The sequence below is a fragment of the Sciurus vulgaris genome (assembly GCF_902686455.1).
Source record: "Sciurus vulgaris genome assembly, chromosome: 8".
NCBI lineage: Eukaryota > Metazoa > Chordata > Mammalia > Rodentia > Sciuridae > Sciurus > Sciurus vulgaris.
The window spans coordinates 89424993-89442254 of record NC_136468.1 but is presented as its reverse complement, the minus strand read 5'-3'; positions in this window follow the sequence as shown (position 1 = coordinate 89442254).

Sequence of the window (17262 nt, the reverse complement as noted above, 5' to 3'; positions counted from 1 at the left end):
ACCAACATAGTGACTTAAAACAATAGGAACATATTCTGTCACAGTTTTGGAGGCGTCCACAGTGGAGATTGGGGCCTCACACACTCCCTACTGAGGCTCTAGGGGAGAATCTCTTCCAGGCTATGATGGCTGTTGGCATTTCTTGGTGTTCCTTGGATTGTAGCATATCACTCCAATCTCTGCCTGTTTTCACGAGGTCCTCTCCTCTGTGTCTGCCTCACATCTCCCTCTTGTCTTTCTCTTATAAAGACACTTATTTATTGGATTTAGGCTCTAGTCAAATAATCCAGGATGGTGTCACCCCAAGATCTTTAATCACATCTGCAATTAATCTTTTTCCAAATAAAGTTATATTCACAGATCGTAGGTGGACATATCTTTTGGGAAGACATCATTGCACCCACTGTAAATGACTAAGCAAATAATTAAAATGAGATATGATACAGTCTTTCTAAAAGTATGTGCAGACTGCAAGAATATGAGGATGATAGGGGGACATTCTGGTGTAGCCCTGCAGGATGTCTACAGGTCCCACTGGACCATACAATCACAGTAGGGGAACTATCACCCTCCAAGGAGAGGGAATTGGCTCACGAAGGGCAAAAACGACTTTTTACGTAAAAAGCACAGATATACATACAGCAAATAAACATAAACAGTGTATTTATGGTATTAGATTTTATAAGGGATGGTGGGGTGATTAGGGGAAATAAGTCTAAGAAGGCTCCTTTAGGGAATAAAAATTAAAAATGGCTGAGGAGCATTGAACTAGGCCAGAACCCCCTCAAAATCAAGGAACATGTCATCGTCATCCAGGGATAGCCAAAGTGCTCAGCAACTGTTCAGTCAATGATCAGATAAATACATGAAGTTCCAGGAGACAAGCAGGGTGACCGGCGAGCAGAAGCATTTAAACTAGCACAGCTGACTACTGTCAGCTAGGTCTGACCCGCAAGTTGGTGAGCAGCCATCCTCAGAAGTATTCAACCAGAAGTGAAAGGAAGATTTTTCAGGACTGGTGTAGACATATTTGCTAAACCTCATCCGTGTATAACACTATTCTATTACCATGAATACCCTTGGCTATCTGTCCAGTTGTTTTGGCTTTTACACATACCAAGTCCAATTATTTGCAAGTCAATGTCTTTTTATGACCATGTGAAAGCCCTAACCATCACTTTAGCTTTTTCACCAAAGGAAAATACAGCCACAGAACGAAAATGGGCACTATCACTCTCCACCCACCCTCCAGCTGAGAGACATGGTGCACAGTGCATGGCTGTTTTCTTTTTTGCCATTTCCCATTCACTCTCAGGTTTTGCAAAGACTCTGAGAAATTAAATGAGTTATCAAACTCTAAATTTTAGATAAGTCACTCTAGTTCAATCTGTCATTGGCAGTATTTTCAATTTGGTCCAGCTACAAGGCACTGTGGATTTAGCTATCATTAGAGAGAAATGATCCCCACCAATAAAGTCAATTAAATATGCAAAACAGGGGTAAGTCTTCTGGCCTTTCTAAAAAAGTAAGTTTTATGTTTACATAGGAGATAATTTAACCCTCTTCTCAATTATCTAGAAATTGGGTAAAATGATGAGATAATTGATCAAAGATTCTATAAACCTGAGTCACTTAGAGCAGCTGGAGTTTCAGAGCTGATGTGTGATACCAAGGAAACCTTCAAAACAGGAAATATCAGACTCAACTTGAGAGAGCTGAGCTGAGGTGGATTTTGTACTTTTCGATTTTGCACAATGATTTGCAGATGTCCTTGGAAACCTGTGGCCAAGCCAGGGCGGCTTTGGGCCACACTCACCCTGCAACGGACCTGGCCTCGTAGGCTCCACAGGGAGGCCCCATGAACCTGCTCAGCTGCTGCCAATGTGGATGAACTAGTGAGAAAGGTGTTTCAAATTATTTCGCCCTTAAGAGAAAACAGTTCCACAAAGTCATTCATTTAAAAAGCACTTAAGCATCTGCTCATAGTGAATGTGTTTGGTTTGATTTTGCTTTTCCGACCAGAGCCCCATGGGAGAGCACAAAGTTGTGAGACCTACTCCTGTATTAACATCAGGAGAATTTATGCCCCTCTATCCTATTAACACCGTAAGGTGCCAAGGGCATAAATCATCACAGTATGTGGGGAGAATTGCAGTTTACCATTGACAAAGAGCGGCACCCTTTCATGGCTAAAACTGGATACAAAATTTCTCATTCCAGGGAAATTTTTTCCAATGTTGGGGTGAGGGGGAAGTTGACTCTAAATCTCACACAGCATATTCCAGCAATTCTATTTAGAGAGAGAGAGAGAGCACACATAAGTGAGAAGGAAGGTTAAACAAGTTGGCAGCAGGTCAACAATACTGCCATTCTGATTTTTGTGAATGTTGAAGGTTTGAATCTGGGTTTGTTTTCTGAGTGCGGGAACCTTGGGCACAGAGCCAGCCGGAGAAGTGACAGCCCTAATTCAAAGCCTTTTCTCTCCATTGTTGTCCCACTCTGTAGCTGGAAGGCCAGAGTGAGGGTGAACTCTGAAAACTTCTGGAAATAAAAGTATAAGCAGAGCCTCCTCCCAGGGCCTGCGATCCACTAGCAGCATGGCTGTAACCACATCTAAGGTGAAGAAGAGAAAATTCAGGAAAAGAGGCAGCAGAGATTTCCACTTGTCAATCATCATTGCTCCCTGAAATATGAATGGCTGCTCCCTTTCTATGAGAAATTTTACTCTATGCTAGTTCATATTAATCTAGCGGAGGGTGTTGGATCACTATTCCTTTGAATGGAGGTTTTCCCAGGTTAGGGTCAAGTGCTATTTACAGTTGTCTGCGTTACTTGCCACAGCAGAACAAGCAGGATGTGCCTTTCAGGAAAGGGTATAAATCATGGGCAACATTCGACTGGTTTCACCAGAACTATATTTGTATATAGCTTTCCTGAAACATCGTCTCTACCATAAAGATGACTTTGGTGACAGACAAGAGCCCTCTCAATACCCTAAAGGGAGTTTTTCAAAGGATGACCTATCACAGATGATTCATACCAGCAGCTTGTGAAAATTTCAAATTCCTAAGCACACAAAACTGGCTCTCTGTTGCTGATCTGCATTCTATAAGGCGATTAATTTTGATAATGTTTGAGAACTGCTTCTCCAAACAGAACACCTCCTGACAGTATGTGACTGTACATTTAGATGAACTCCACCTAAACTTGGAAGCATCTGTGCAGATAAGAAGTGCTCAGCAAATATTATTCTTACTGTCATTATGATTTGGAGTGAGCACTTAAAAGCCTTTTGACAGTGAGGGCATCCTAATGGAAAAGAAGAAAAGCTAGATAGAAACTTGACCACGCCTTAAAAGTACACAGCACTTATTCATTCACGCACCTTGTCTGAAGGCCTTTCTCTTGCCAAGGAAATTGAAAGTATTTGAAACTGAGACCTGACCCTCACCCACAACGACAGCTGCAACCCCATCAAAACCCTTCTGTGCTGGCAAATGCCTCCGTCACTCTGTGTTTCTCCGATCTTTCTCATGGCCAGCCATAGACATGATATATAATGAAAATAAAGTTCTAAATTGAAATTTACTAAAAAGAGTCTCAAATCAAAGGAAGGCTTTGTGTTTAGCTCAAAAACATTTATTGAGGATTGCCACCCAAATAAAGTGGCTTGTTCCTGTCCATTCATCAGGGTTCTCTGGATATAGCAGACAACTACAGGTTTGCAGCAAACCCTGGAAGTCAGAGATAGGCCCATGTGTCTGAGGGGTGTTGCAGTTATTTAAACAATATGCTCCAAAAGAGAGACACTTATTTATATTTTTTGATCTTTTGGCTAGTGATATTGATGGATTGCAAGAACAGAAGCTAAATGTAATAAGGAATCTGAACAAAATCAGACCTTTTTTAAAAAATGAAATGAAATAGAAAATAACTTGTTTATCCCCAAATTGAGTTCTGAGGAAGCCATCTTATCTGCCATAAACAGACCTCATAAACAAATTCTAATATCTAGGTTAGCATTTTCTCTCACATGGGGAAGTGTAAAAATTACTTTGATGAAATTTTGAGAACCTATGTTTACAGATGTTAGAATGGAAGAGTGTTTTCACCAAGACTGTTCAGCAGGATGGTGACCACAGTGAGAGAAAAGTGAATAAAAGAAATAGAAGCCCTCAGAGATGGGATTGTAAAGGTGACAGATATGTCAAATGCTGTAGAGCGGGGAAGATGGAGACAAACAACAAACGCTGTGACTAAATGTCTTAACACATAATGCAGTATTAAATAAATTATATAACAAATTTTAATTCAAGTAACCAATCCTTACCAAACACCCACAGTGTACAGAGAACACTGTCGACTTGCAGGTCAGTATTAGGTCCATATATGTAAATCTTCCTTCCTTTATAGCAGCCATTGTGTTTTACTACAATGTGTAAATCAGCTCATCGAGTCATTCTGAGATACGTGACAAAATGCAGATTCATGAGATTGAAGCATTTCTTGGGGTCAAAATTTATAACTTTGAGAATGGCTAACACATAACATACCAGAGAGAAATAAACATTGCTTATGTGTTATGCCTACTCCATGTTCCAGAATCACAGACAGATAAAATCTACTAATTACAATATCTATATGTTTATCCACCTCTATGTCCCTGGGACATTCTTTAAGCTGTAACTACATGGACACTGCAAAAGAATATATGAAAAGTAACTGAGTCCTAATTTTATAATAATAATTAAAATAAGCTGTACATACTTCTGTATGGTAAACTTTAAGGTTTAATTGTCCTGAGTAGAGAAACATAGTCTAGGGTAACAACCATGAGGGCAGGTACTCTGGCTGCCTGTTCATTGGTATGTCCATAGCATTTAGTAATGAGCCTGACATAAACTGGATACTCAATAATATTTGATATATGAACAGATTAATGAACAGCTGATAGAAAGTTGTGAATGGTTAATATTGAATAGCAGTAGAGATAGGAGCACAATTCTCAACTCTCTTGAACTCGTGTGAATCAGCTGTGCCCAGGCCAAGGAGATAATTCATACAGCCATGAGATTGGCCACATATAGCAGGACTGAGAAGATAAATATACCCAGGATAATGGGAGCAAAGATTCTCAGTGTTGGGGAAAAAATAAAGGGTATTTGCTAGAATAAAGTATATAGTGTTAAATTGGAATTATATCTGTGTGAATTCATGTTTTGTAAGATAGATGATACATAAGTACATAGGTAAGTAAGTAGATAGATAGATAGATAGATAGATAGATAGATAGATAGATAGATAGATAGATAGAAAGGAAAGTATGTGTGTGTGCATACTAGTTTTGACTGATAAGGTCAAAGAGCAATGACACCTCAGTAACAATGAGCACACTTTGGGTATGTATATTGGTTACTAAACACCATCCTCCACTAAAAGGAATCAAAGCTCCTTGAAGAAATAGCTGGTTCCAGGGAAAGTGTAAAAAGGTCCTAAAACATATTTTAGTTATCAGAACGTAATCAAATACTCAAAGAATGACAGAGGCATGTCAAAGGACACAAGAACCAGCTGGTAGGAACTCCTAATGTCCAACTTTGGAATGATTTGGAATGATTTAAGGATCAAAAGAAATAATACTAGTAATTAATTATAACACAATCCTATAAAATAGTAATTCATGATTTCATAATGCCATAAATAACAAGGGTGACATTTAAGCCAACAACTGAACAAGAAGAAGCTAACCTTTTGGAACACAGAATACTGACCATTTGAGGCAAAGGAACACTTGCCCAAGGGCTCCTTGATTAAGATGACCTTGGTGTGTTTTAGAAACAAAGAGTAAATCACTTTGAAGTATGCACAGGGCACACAGGAGAGTCATAAAGATAGATGGAGAATCTGACAAGGTCTAGTTGATAAAGTAGGGGCTATAACCAGTACAAGAAGGTTGAATTTTATCTCCAGTGTCATGGAAAGCCTTTGGGATGTTCTGACTTACATTTTTAAAACATCTTCCTGGTTGATATGTAGAGAAAGTGTTATACGAGTACAAAAATAAAAATCATAGAAATTAACTGAAAAATTTTTTTAGTTGTAAAGACTGGAGAAAACAATGGCACATGATGTAGGAGGTGGTATTGGAGGTGGCAGAAGTGGGCAGTTTAAGGATGTATTCTGAAGGAAATGTTGACCAGTGTTACTGATGTGTTCAAAAGGAAGGGCAAAGAAAAAAGAAAAGTAGTTCCTACACTTTTGGTTTCAGAAACTAAGTGACAGGGTTGCCCACTTTGATGAAATGATTGGGTGAAAAGACTTGTGCAGAGAGAATTAACAGCAGTTCTGTTTGGCCATGGTAAATTTAAGCTCCTTTCAACCATCCAAGTGAATATGCAGGTAGACATTGGATATAGAAAATCTGAAATTACAAGAAAAGGTCATGGCTAGAGAAACAGATTTGGAAGTCACTAGTGTATAGATCATATTGAAGACCATAGGGTGATCTCAGATCACCCACAGAAAAAATATTTATTGAAATTTGAAGATTTTGAAATACACTACTTAAACCTCCAGTATTTAGAGATAACAGAGAGGAGGAAGCAGTAAAGAAGACAGAGAAGGAATAGCCAGTGGAGTAGGAAGAAAACCAGGTACATGGTACCATGAAAGTCAAATTTGTGGTTTTGGTTTTAAGGCATATCACAAATGAGAAAGTGTCATATATGAAGTCATCCATTGGATTTAAAAGCATGGAGGTAACATTACCCTTAACATGAGCAGTCTCAGTAGGAGGAGTGGAGACAGAAAATCAACTGAAATGAACTAAGAAGACAATGTGAGGTGAGGGGAGACTGGTTGTAGACACCATTTTAGAAGGTGTGTTGTGAAGCAGACCAGGGAAATAGAGCAGAAGCTAGACCAATAAATGGGGTAGAGTAAATTTGGGGTTTGATTTCATCTTTTGGACAGAAAATAGCAGAACACGTTTTGTTCTAATGGTATATCCCCTAGACACAGCAGGGACACTGGAGATGCAGTAAGAGGGTATGTATAAGAGTCTATGACCTCAGAAAGCTTGGAATGGAACCGCCATTTGACCCAGCTATCCCACTCCTTGGCCTATACCCAAACGACTTAAAATCAGCATACTACAGAGATACAGCCACATCAATGTTCATAGCTGCTCAATTCACCATAACCAGATTGTGGAACCAACCTAGATGCCCTTCAGTTGATGAGTGGATAAAGAAACTGTGGCATATATATACAATGGAATATTACTCTGCCATGAAGAATGATAAAATTATGGCATTTGCAGGCAAATGGATGAAATTGGAGAATATCATGCTAAGTGAGATAAGCCAATCTCAAAAAACTAAAGGACGAATGATCTCGCTGATAAGCGGATGAGGACATATAATGGGGGGTAGGAGGGGTTAGCGTTAGGGTTAAGTTTAGGGTTAGGGATAAGGAGGGTGGTAAGAATGGAGGAAGGAAGGACCGTATAGAGGGAAATGAGGGGTGGGAGGGGTCGGGGGAAAGGGAAAAAAATAACAGAATGAATCAAACAACATTGCCCTATGTAAATTTATGATTTTTTAATAAAAAAAATAAATAAAAATTTAAAATTTTTAAAAAAAGAGTCCATGAACCAAAAAGTGAGGGATAGGTACAGAGCACAAGTAACTCCTTGATAGGAATAAGCAGGGACACTTTATGATACAGGGAGGAAAGGATAAAAAAGGAGGAAAAAACAGAATGGTTAGATTAAGTGGTGAAAAAAAAAAAAAGAAAATTACTACCTAGTTTAGGTTTCTTCTATTTTCCTAATGATGAAGCACAGAATACAAGACCAGAGAAGGAGAAGAAAGTGAGAAGTGAGGAGAATAAGGAATAAAATAGTCATTGTGAAGAGTAGGAATGTGAATTAAATAGGATTGCTGCTATGTTGAGTGCCCATTTAATAGTTAAAGGTAAGGACTGGAGTGTAGCTGAGTGACCACTGAGTGAGAGAGTGCTGGTCTAGTGTTCACAAGGCCCTCCGTTTGATATCCAGCACTGTCAAAACAAACAAACAAACAAAAAAGATTTGAAAGCAAGAGTTTAAAGTGAGAAAAGTCGGCACTGTTGTGGATTTTTTTTTTTTCTTCAGTCAAAAGAAGTCACAGAGTAGACAGCTATGGGTTTCATCCAGGATTAAGGCTCTTCCAGCCTAGTTCTGTGGGGAAGGAAGGAATCAAAGAATAAGGTCTTAATGTTCGTAAAAAAGAAAGATGTCACTTAAGTTGGATACAGAGGAAAGCGAGGACATTTGAATGGTGAGTGAAAGTGATGGTCAACGTTTGTTGCTGATCAGTGAGGTAGAGGAGTTGCAGTGAGTTCTAGAGAAGATCAACTAAAGGACAAAAGAGGGATCACCAATGTGGTCTTCGCAGTAAATAACTATAGAAGGTAAAAGTCCAAATCTTTGGGGGTGTTTTAGTCAGCTCTTTTGCTGCTAATACTGAAAGATCTGACCAGAACAATTTTAAAGGAGGATAAGTTTATCTGGGGGCTCACGTTTTCAGAGGTCTTAATCCATAGAATCCAATCCTTGGGGTTCTGGTGAGGCTAAAAACATCATGGCAGGAGAGGGCGGCAGAGAGGAGCAGCTCACATCACCATGATCAGAAAGCAGAGAGAGAGAGTTCACTCTCGAGATACAAAATATATACCTCAAAGCCACACCCCCCACTGAACCACTTCCTCCAGCCATACCCCACCTGCCTCCAGTTAGCACTCAGTTAATCCGGTCAGGGATTAATCCACTGATTAGGTTAAGGTCATTACCCAATCATTTCTCCTCCAAACCTTGCATTGTCTCACACATGAGCATTTTGGGGGACACCACATCTAAACCATGACAGGGGATGACGTGGTTAAAGAAATGAGAAGCTGATTTTCATTTTAAGGTAATAAATTAATTTTGAAATTTGATAACATTTCAGTTTGCTAACTGGTCTCTCTTTTTCCATGTTTCTCTACTCCTTTCAAAGTCTAAGAAGATTAATTTAAAAAAAATAATAAGAAAGACCTATGTATCTATGAGGACTAAATAAAACTTCCCTACTCTAAAAAAAAAATTAAGGATAAAAAGAAAAGAATAAGACATTAGGGAAATGATTTTTAAAAGTCCACTAAGTGGGTTTGACTTTCAAAAAAACAATTAATTTTGTTATATCTGATCACCTGATTTTTCTTCTCAGAATGATTTTCTCAAGTAGCATGCTTTGGAAAACCCTGATCTGATGTTTTTGGTCAGAAGAGCACAGAGGTTTTTGCAAAAGCAGCTGTACATGATTATCTCCAAGGCTGACCAGTTGGTGAAGACAAACTTTTCCCCACCCCCAGACTTTCACAAACAAATAAAATGATTTACCCAGTTTGCAATGGTTTCCCCAAAACTGAGAGTAAAATCCAATTTCACATCTTAAAATATCATTTAATAACCAAAATAGGGATTTAACTAATGGATAACTAATTTCACAGCTAACCAGCAATCATTAGTACCACCTTCATGGATGGACATGTGATAAGGGGTCTACACTCCGATGGGCACCCACTCTTGGAAATTTAATGCTCTGTGACCACCATCTTGGAAATTGTTAATGACTTTATCTTTGAGTGTGTGTTTTTGCAAGTTAAATACAATGGAACAATAAAACCTGCACTGGGGCTTGAAGCCTCTGCACATGTACAGTCCCTCTTCCCTAGGATGGGTTCTCCTGACCCCGACTCCTCCCAGCTGCCCGGTGATCTCTGTCACATACCACCCCTGTGGGGGAAGCTGGACGCTAACACAGTGAAGGTCAGAGGTGAGCACACTGCACTAAGTTGCAGGTGGGGCCCAGCACTTGTGAGAGTCTACCCTTACCCAGGAATACCCCTGTGCCTGAGAGAAGCTGTGTCACTAAATAACAAATAAAGAACAACATTGTTATGGTTTGAATATGAGGTGCCCCCTCATGGGTCTCATGTATTAGGAAATGCAGAGAGTAGGTCATGAGAGCTGCAACCTCATCAGTGAATTAATCCATTTGATGGATTAATAATTTGAATGAACTACTGTGTGGTAACTATAGGCAGGTGGCACATGGCTAGAGGAAGTAGGTCACTGGGGGAGTGATCTTGGGGATTATATCTTGTTCCTGTGCACGTGTGCTCCTCCCCTCATCTCTCTTCTCCCTGGCTGCCATGAACTGAGCAGCTTTCCTCTGCCACACACTCTGCCATGATGTTCTGCTTCATCTCAGGCCCAGAGTTGGGAAGTCGACTGAACAGGGACTGAACTTCTGAAACTGTGAGCCAAAATAAACTTCTTTTCCTCTAAGTTGTTCTTGTCAGGCATTTTGGCCACAGTGATGAAAACACAACCATGATAGGTTGCATGAAAGAGACAGACAGACAGACAGATGGACAGAGTAACCAAAGAAAGAAAAAAGGTGATTTTTAGACAAGAAGTTCTATAGGTTCATTTCATCCTGTGCCATGCAAATTATATAGCCAGCCCTGGCCATTTAGTGTGTGCAATAATGCTGAGAAGTAAAAGAAGAGTGAAGGAAAAGAGGAGAAGACAAGCAAAAAAGGAAGATAAAGACGGCAAAAAGTATGCTTACAGTAAAAGGTCAATACCCCGACAGCACCACCAGACAGTGCCCCAAGTGTTTACTTGCTTAATCTATATAGTCTTCTCAAAAATCCTTTGAGATCAGTACTGTTATTGTCCCATTGATCAGATGAGGCGAAAGCAAGGCCCAGAGAAGTTAGGTAACTTGCCTAGGCAATAAATGGCAATGCCAGGGTTGGTTTCAGTGCAAAGTCCAGTTTCCCACCGGTTTCCCATACCTCCTCTCAGAACCACATATCCATATGGACTCGCACCTGCATCTTTGATTTTACATAGAACTTTTAGAGTATGAATAATTCACTTCACTTTTTTTGCCTTTCTGCTCATAAAACTTTTCTTCCCTTTATTTAAGGATTGTTTTTGCTTTACTAGCCCATCAGTGATGGAACTGCCGAGCAATCTTGACTCTGGAGGGAAGCGAGAATTCTGATATTTAGAATGTTGTCTTTGCTTAAATAAACAAGTACAGGCAAGCATAATGTATTCACCCGCTAATAGTTATCTTGGCTGAGGATATGGGTCCACACTTGGTCTGTAACCTTAACATAAAACAATCTCCACAGTATTTCCCATATTCTAGGACTAGGTCCTTATGCAAGGCAGGATGTTAGGACACAGGCAGCATCAGGAGCTACAACTTAGCACAAGGAGGTGGAGTCTGATAAGGAAGATCATGGAGTTAGGTTCCCCAGGACAGTGTTCTTGTGTAAGTTTCTTTCTAAACTACTGATGTTATCCCTTCAGCCACCAGCTTCCCTTTCTGATGGTGAAGTGCCCTTGAATTCTGTTAAGGAATTTTGTACTTTGATAAGGGGATAATTTCTTTATTAGTCATTGGTACCCTTAATAATCTGTGCTGAATACATGGAGTTGGCATTTTATCAAGATTACATAAAAGGAAAAAAAAAACAATTTGTAGTAGGAAGATTTATAAAAGGAAATTGTTTCCATGAGAATAAATACTTAAGAGTACAGCTACCTTTCCAGCCCCCTGCCATCCAAAGACATCTATAAATTAACACTATCTCCAAATTCTATGGAAATCAGAAAGAAGTAAAAGCCCCACATTTGTGATGCTAACTTTGGACTTGAGGGGGAAGTTGTGAGGTATCCTTGAGGAAAGTGGATTAGGCTGTGAGCATGGGTGGAGTGGAGGGTCCAACCACATCTGCTTTCTTTTTTTAGAGGGATACCAGGGTTTGAATTCAGGGACACAAGACCACTGAGCCACATCCCCAGCCCTATTTTGTATTTTATTTAGAGCCAGGGTCTCACTGAGTTGCTTAGTGCCTCACGTTGGCCAAGGCTGGCTTTGAACTCACGATTCTCCTGCCTCAGCCTCTAGCTGCTAGGATTACAGGCACGTGCCACCACACCTGGTCACATCTACTTTCATCAACTCCAAATGGTCCCCTGAGGGGCCACGTGTAGATTGTGGTACAGAAATCACATCATCATAAATGCCTGAAAATCCTGCCTCCCCTTCCCTTTCATTTGGAGAATAGCTAAGGAAATGTTTCTGCTACAAATCTAGGAATCACAGGATAACATACCTCTGCTTCATTTACGTATGTACCTTGCACTTTACCAACATGGAAGAGTGAAAATAGTCCAACCTGTAAGTAAGGTATCCTCTGTATAAGAGTTGCACAGGGAAAATAAATGAGGCATGCAGGGCTTAATCTAGGAGACAAACAGACATTCTGCCCTTACCACTGGGTTGTTCAGTTGATTTTGACCCGTGGGTCTTCTATATAGTTCCTATAAAAAGGCCACTTTCTTCTTTTTCCTCTCCTGAGGTTTTCGCCCTAGGGCTCCCTGTCCTTCTCAAGCTAGAGACCAAGACTTAAAGCATGTTCTAGGTGATGACCTCAGAGAAACTAGAAAAGAGGATTGGATTTCCCTCCTATGTCTCTCCAGTAACTGAATTAGCACATGTAACATGCAGATATACTGACTTCCTCTAGTTGCATTGATCGAATGAAACAAATAAAAAGTGGTAAACCAGCACAGGAATCTGTTGAGGGGATGGTGTTTGGGATAACGTGTTTGGTACTGTTCGTTTTTCATCCCCACATAATCATTTCAAGCTGTTACATTATCCATCTGCAAAGATGTAAGCAAATAGATTTTGGTGAACTTTCAAATTTTTCCCTCTTCCATATAGCAGCTTAGAACTTAGGATGGTGTCATATGCCTCTTCTAAGGGTCTGGTATTTAACTCTGTGACTAGATGCAGGGCATTGGAAGCACAGTCCTGGACAAGGAACTGACTCTGCTTCTCAGTCTCTCCCAGGCCGAATGTGGCCTTTCCATCAAGACATGCAATCTAGCTTTTCCTGTGGACAACTGTACAGGAGGCCCCAGAGAGATGCAGTGAGGTTGAAAACGTGTGCACTCTTAACCATAGATTTTTAAAAAATAAATAATACCTACATTTTCAGTTTAACTTACTAATGCCTCAAGGGGTGCAGCAAGGATATTTTGAGACTTAGAAAAGAAATTCATATGCTCTTACAAATTGCACCTATTTATTTTTGCAACACACTTTCATCTGGCATGGATATATCTAAAACATCTGCATCATATTTGCGGAGGCATCATTATTGCCGCCTGTTCTTGGATCAGTATGTTGCATATTGGCTACATCAATAATACAAAATTCACATATCCAATGCAACATCCCTCTGTGTAATCTGAACTGAGGGAATGAACTTCATATCAGAGGATTTATAGAAAAGAAGCACAGGCTATAGTAGATTGGAATGTCAAAACCATTCCAAATTAAAAAAAAAAAAAAAAAAAATCCTAGGGATAAATACTAAGAATGTCTGGCAGGTTTTAAAACTAGATAACTTCATATGTTTGGGAAACAATGGACTAGAAATATAAGAATTTATCGGAAATTTTGGAATACTCTCATGGTATTACTAACAAATTCCAGAAATGTATTTGGAACTTTAAAAAAAATGACCTAATGAGCCTTAAGTAGATTCGAGGTCCATTCTTCCTCTGATAATGGCTGGCTTTGCCTTGTCATAAGAGACTAATGTTTCAGATAGTGAATGTCCATCAATGGTGTGCATTCAGTCAGAGCTGTGGTAATCCCATGTGCAGCTCAAGAAACAGAAACCCAGTCCCTCTCCTTATAGAACCTAGAACTGAAGAGGAGAGCCTGTCATGTACAGAATGGTTATAAAGCACACACACTACACTAGAACGGAGAAATGAGTATTGATGCTTACTGATGTGCACTGCACTGTGGTGAATTCGTTACCTAACTGAGTCCTCACCACACCACAATGGAAGAAGAAAATAAAGAAACTAGAAGTCAGAAAATAAACACGCACTGGCAGAGCACATGTGGCATGCACTGAGACCTGGGTTCAATCCCCAGTACCAAAAAGGAAATGGAAAAAGAAAAGTAAACAAATATGCCCCAAATCACATCACTGGGAACTGTGAAGCTGAACTTCAAACCAGGTCTTTCTGGACAGATGCAAGGCCAACGTCCCGACTCCTGTGCTCTTTCCTCCCAATGCAGGCCACACATACCTGGTTATCGCTGCTTTAAGAAATCAGGAACTAGGAAGCTGCTTCTTCCCCATGTCACCCCAAATGTGTTTAAATTTGAAGCTGTGTGTTTTAAAAGTTAAAGTGTATCAGATGTCCCAGGTAGAATAAGGGAGAAATCAGTAGTTTGCTCTTTGACACATGGTGAACTATAGCTGGAAGTCCACCTCTGCTTCAATGGCCGCCACCACTGGTGCCCACTCTGGTGTCTTGCTGATGGGAATTTCTCTGAATTATGCTACCAAAGGGTCAACCAAACCCTCCAGAAGCATCTCTCAACCTTTTCTGCATGAGATGTCAACTTACCCTGTGTCACAGGAAAAAAGAGGCAAATCATTGTCACATAAATGCTGTCGGGGGAGGAGCTGAAATGGGTCTTACCAAACACTGCCTTATGCATTCCTGCCAAATGCCTATGTGGATGTCATCTCCATTGTTATGCCAGCTGGAGAAGTTTTTTTTTTTTTTTTTTTTTTTTTTTTTTTTTTTTTATTGTAAACAAATGGGATACATGTTGTTTCTCTGTTTGTACATGGCGTAAAGGCATACCATTTGTGTAATCATAAATTTACATAGAGCAATGTTGTTTGATTCATTCTGTTATTTTTTCCCTTCCCCCCACCCCTCCCACCCCTCTTTACCCTCTATACAGTAGTTCCTTCCTCCATACTTGCCCCCCCTCCCTAACCCTAACTCTAACCCTTCCCTCCCCCCCATTATGTGTCATCCTCCACTTATTAGCGATATCATTCGTCCTTTGGCTTTTTGAGATTGGCTTATCTCACTTAGCATGATATTCTCCAATTTCATCCATTTGCCTGCAAATGTCATAATTTTATCATTCTTTATGGCTGAGTAATATTCCATAGTATATATATACCACAGTTTCTTTATCCACTCATCAATTGAAGGGCATCTAGGTTGGTTCCACAGTCTGGCTATTGTGAATTGAGCAGCTATGAACATTGATGTGGCTGTATTTCTGTAGTATGCAGATTTTAAGTCCTTTGGGTATAGGCCAAGGAGTGGGATAGCTGGGTCAAATGGTGGTTCCATTCCAAGTTTTCTAAGGAATCTCCACACTGCTTTCCAGAGTGGCTGCACTAATTTGCAGCCCCACCAGCAGTGTATGAGTGTACCTTTCTCCCCACATCCTCGCCCAGCTGGAGAAGTTTTTTGTGCGGTGCTGGGGATTGAACCTAGGGCCTTGTGCTTGCAAGGTAAGCACTCTACCAACTGACCTATCTTCCCAGCCCAAGAAGGTTATTCTTAAACCAGGACTTATCTTCAGAATGAAAAGCTGTCCCTTTGTGGGAAGTGAAGCCACAACAACCTTGAACACCAAGTGGTGGCATCCCTGTTTTAAAGATCAGGTTGTTGAGGTTTGGAGGAGCCACAGGCTGCCTACCCTGGGAAGCAACTAGTACATTCCAAAAGTATTTTAAAATATAACCACAGTAACAGCCATTGACTTGACTGAGCTGTACCAGGCAGCCAAGTGCCTGCTGCAAAATAGGAAGTGACCCTATCACCCATATACTAAGAGAAATGAAACACCCCTGTTGAGTACATCTTTGAGGCCACATGCTGGGGCCTTCCCAGGCCTTGTCACTCAACTAAAGCTAGGCTAGTGGCAGGAGTGACCTGAGATGCCCAGTGGACAGCAGGCGCTGCCAGGATCTGGCAGGGCATTTCTATACTATAGCTTTCATTCACTACTAACAAAAATGATATTTAGTTCCCAAGGTCTCTAGATCCTAATTAATATCTCTTGCTCTCCACCCCCCCCCCCACTGCCACCTTAGCTACAGATTTAAATGACAAAGTATTTATTACTGACACCTCCTTTTTCCCTGGCCCGCAGTCTCCAGGGCGATGGGTTCCGCTCAACTTTTCCCAGGCACAGTCAGGCATTTCCCTGGCTTCAAGGACTCTACTGTTTGTCTCTAAGTGCTCCAGGCAGATGTCTGAAAATCACCCACTGACAGATTTATGTTCATCAACCTCTGCAACACCCTCCGCCTCCACCCAAACCATATCACACTTGTGGGTGAAAGCACTTGGGCGCCAAGTTCACCAAGTCCTCTCAAGACATGCAAAGCGAAGACACGGAATTGCAATGGCATCCCCCCCACCCCCCACCCCGCCTCCACAGCCCCACCTCCCCTCCTGGCTCTGATTCCTAAGGAACCCAGGGCTCCTCAGCAAGGCATGTCTCCCTGGCCTGTTTTCTACCCCAGATCTGGAATGACTTGGGTCTCCAGGTTTTTGAAACAAGATTAAAAGGTCTCTTTTACAGCACTTGCTGAAAAACTCCTCAGAGGAAATGTGGTTGGCAGGTAGAGAAACCAGGACCTGTCTCCTTGAAAATCACAGCTGTGTTATCTTTTTCTTCCACTGATCGCTTCCAGATTATCACCAGGGCAGCCGGCCAATGAGCCAGTCAGTCCTCCATGTCCCAGAGCCCGGCTCTGGCAATAGCTCATTTCCCCACAGAAGGGAACACGATTGGAAATGTGTAGCAAGTGATGTGCAGGCTGGGGGCGGGGAGGGGAGGAAGCTTGCAAATGAGTGTGGCTTTGCCGCCCAGGCAAGTCAGCACAGGGAAGTGAATCCAGAGCTGGCGAGCAGGAAGTTTACTGAAGTGTCAGGAAGAATCCAAACACAAAAGATCCCTTTCTGAAAGGAAAGAGGGTTGAGACTGCGTGCAGAAACAATATGAAAACAACACCCGTGTGAACCTGGCGATGGTGAAATCTGCAGTCAGGGAACAGAGTCTTTTATTCAGCGTCTCCTGTCTGCCTTTGTAGAGCACGTTCTCTGCAGAGCGCGACTGGCAGCATCTTCCTCCCAGGTCTTCTGCACCTGCTGGTGGCTCAGGTCTGGCCTCCTTGACGCTAGACAACTGCTGCGAACAGTCGCTGCCCTGACTTCTTCAGAAAGCTGATCAGAAGTCTGTTCCATAAAACTCATTAAACTGGCAAAATTGTAGGAACAAAGGCTTATGGTGGGGGGTGGCG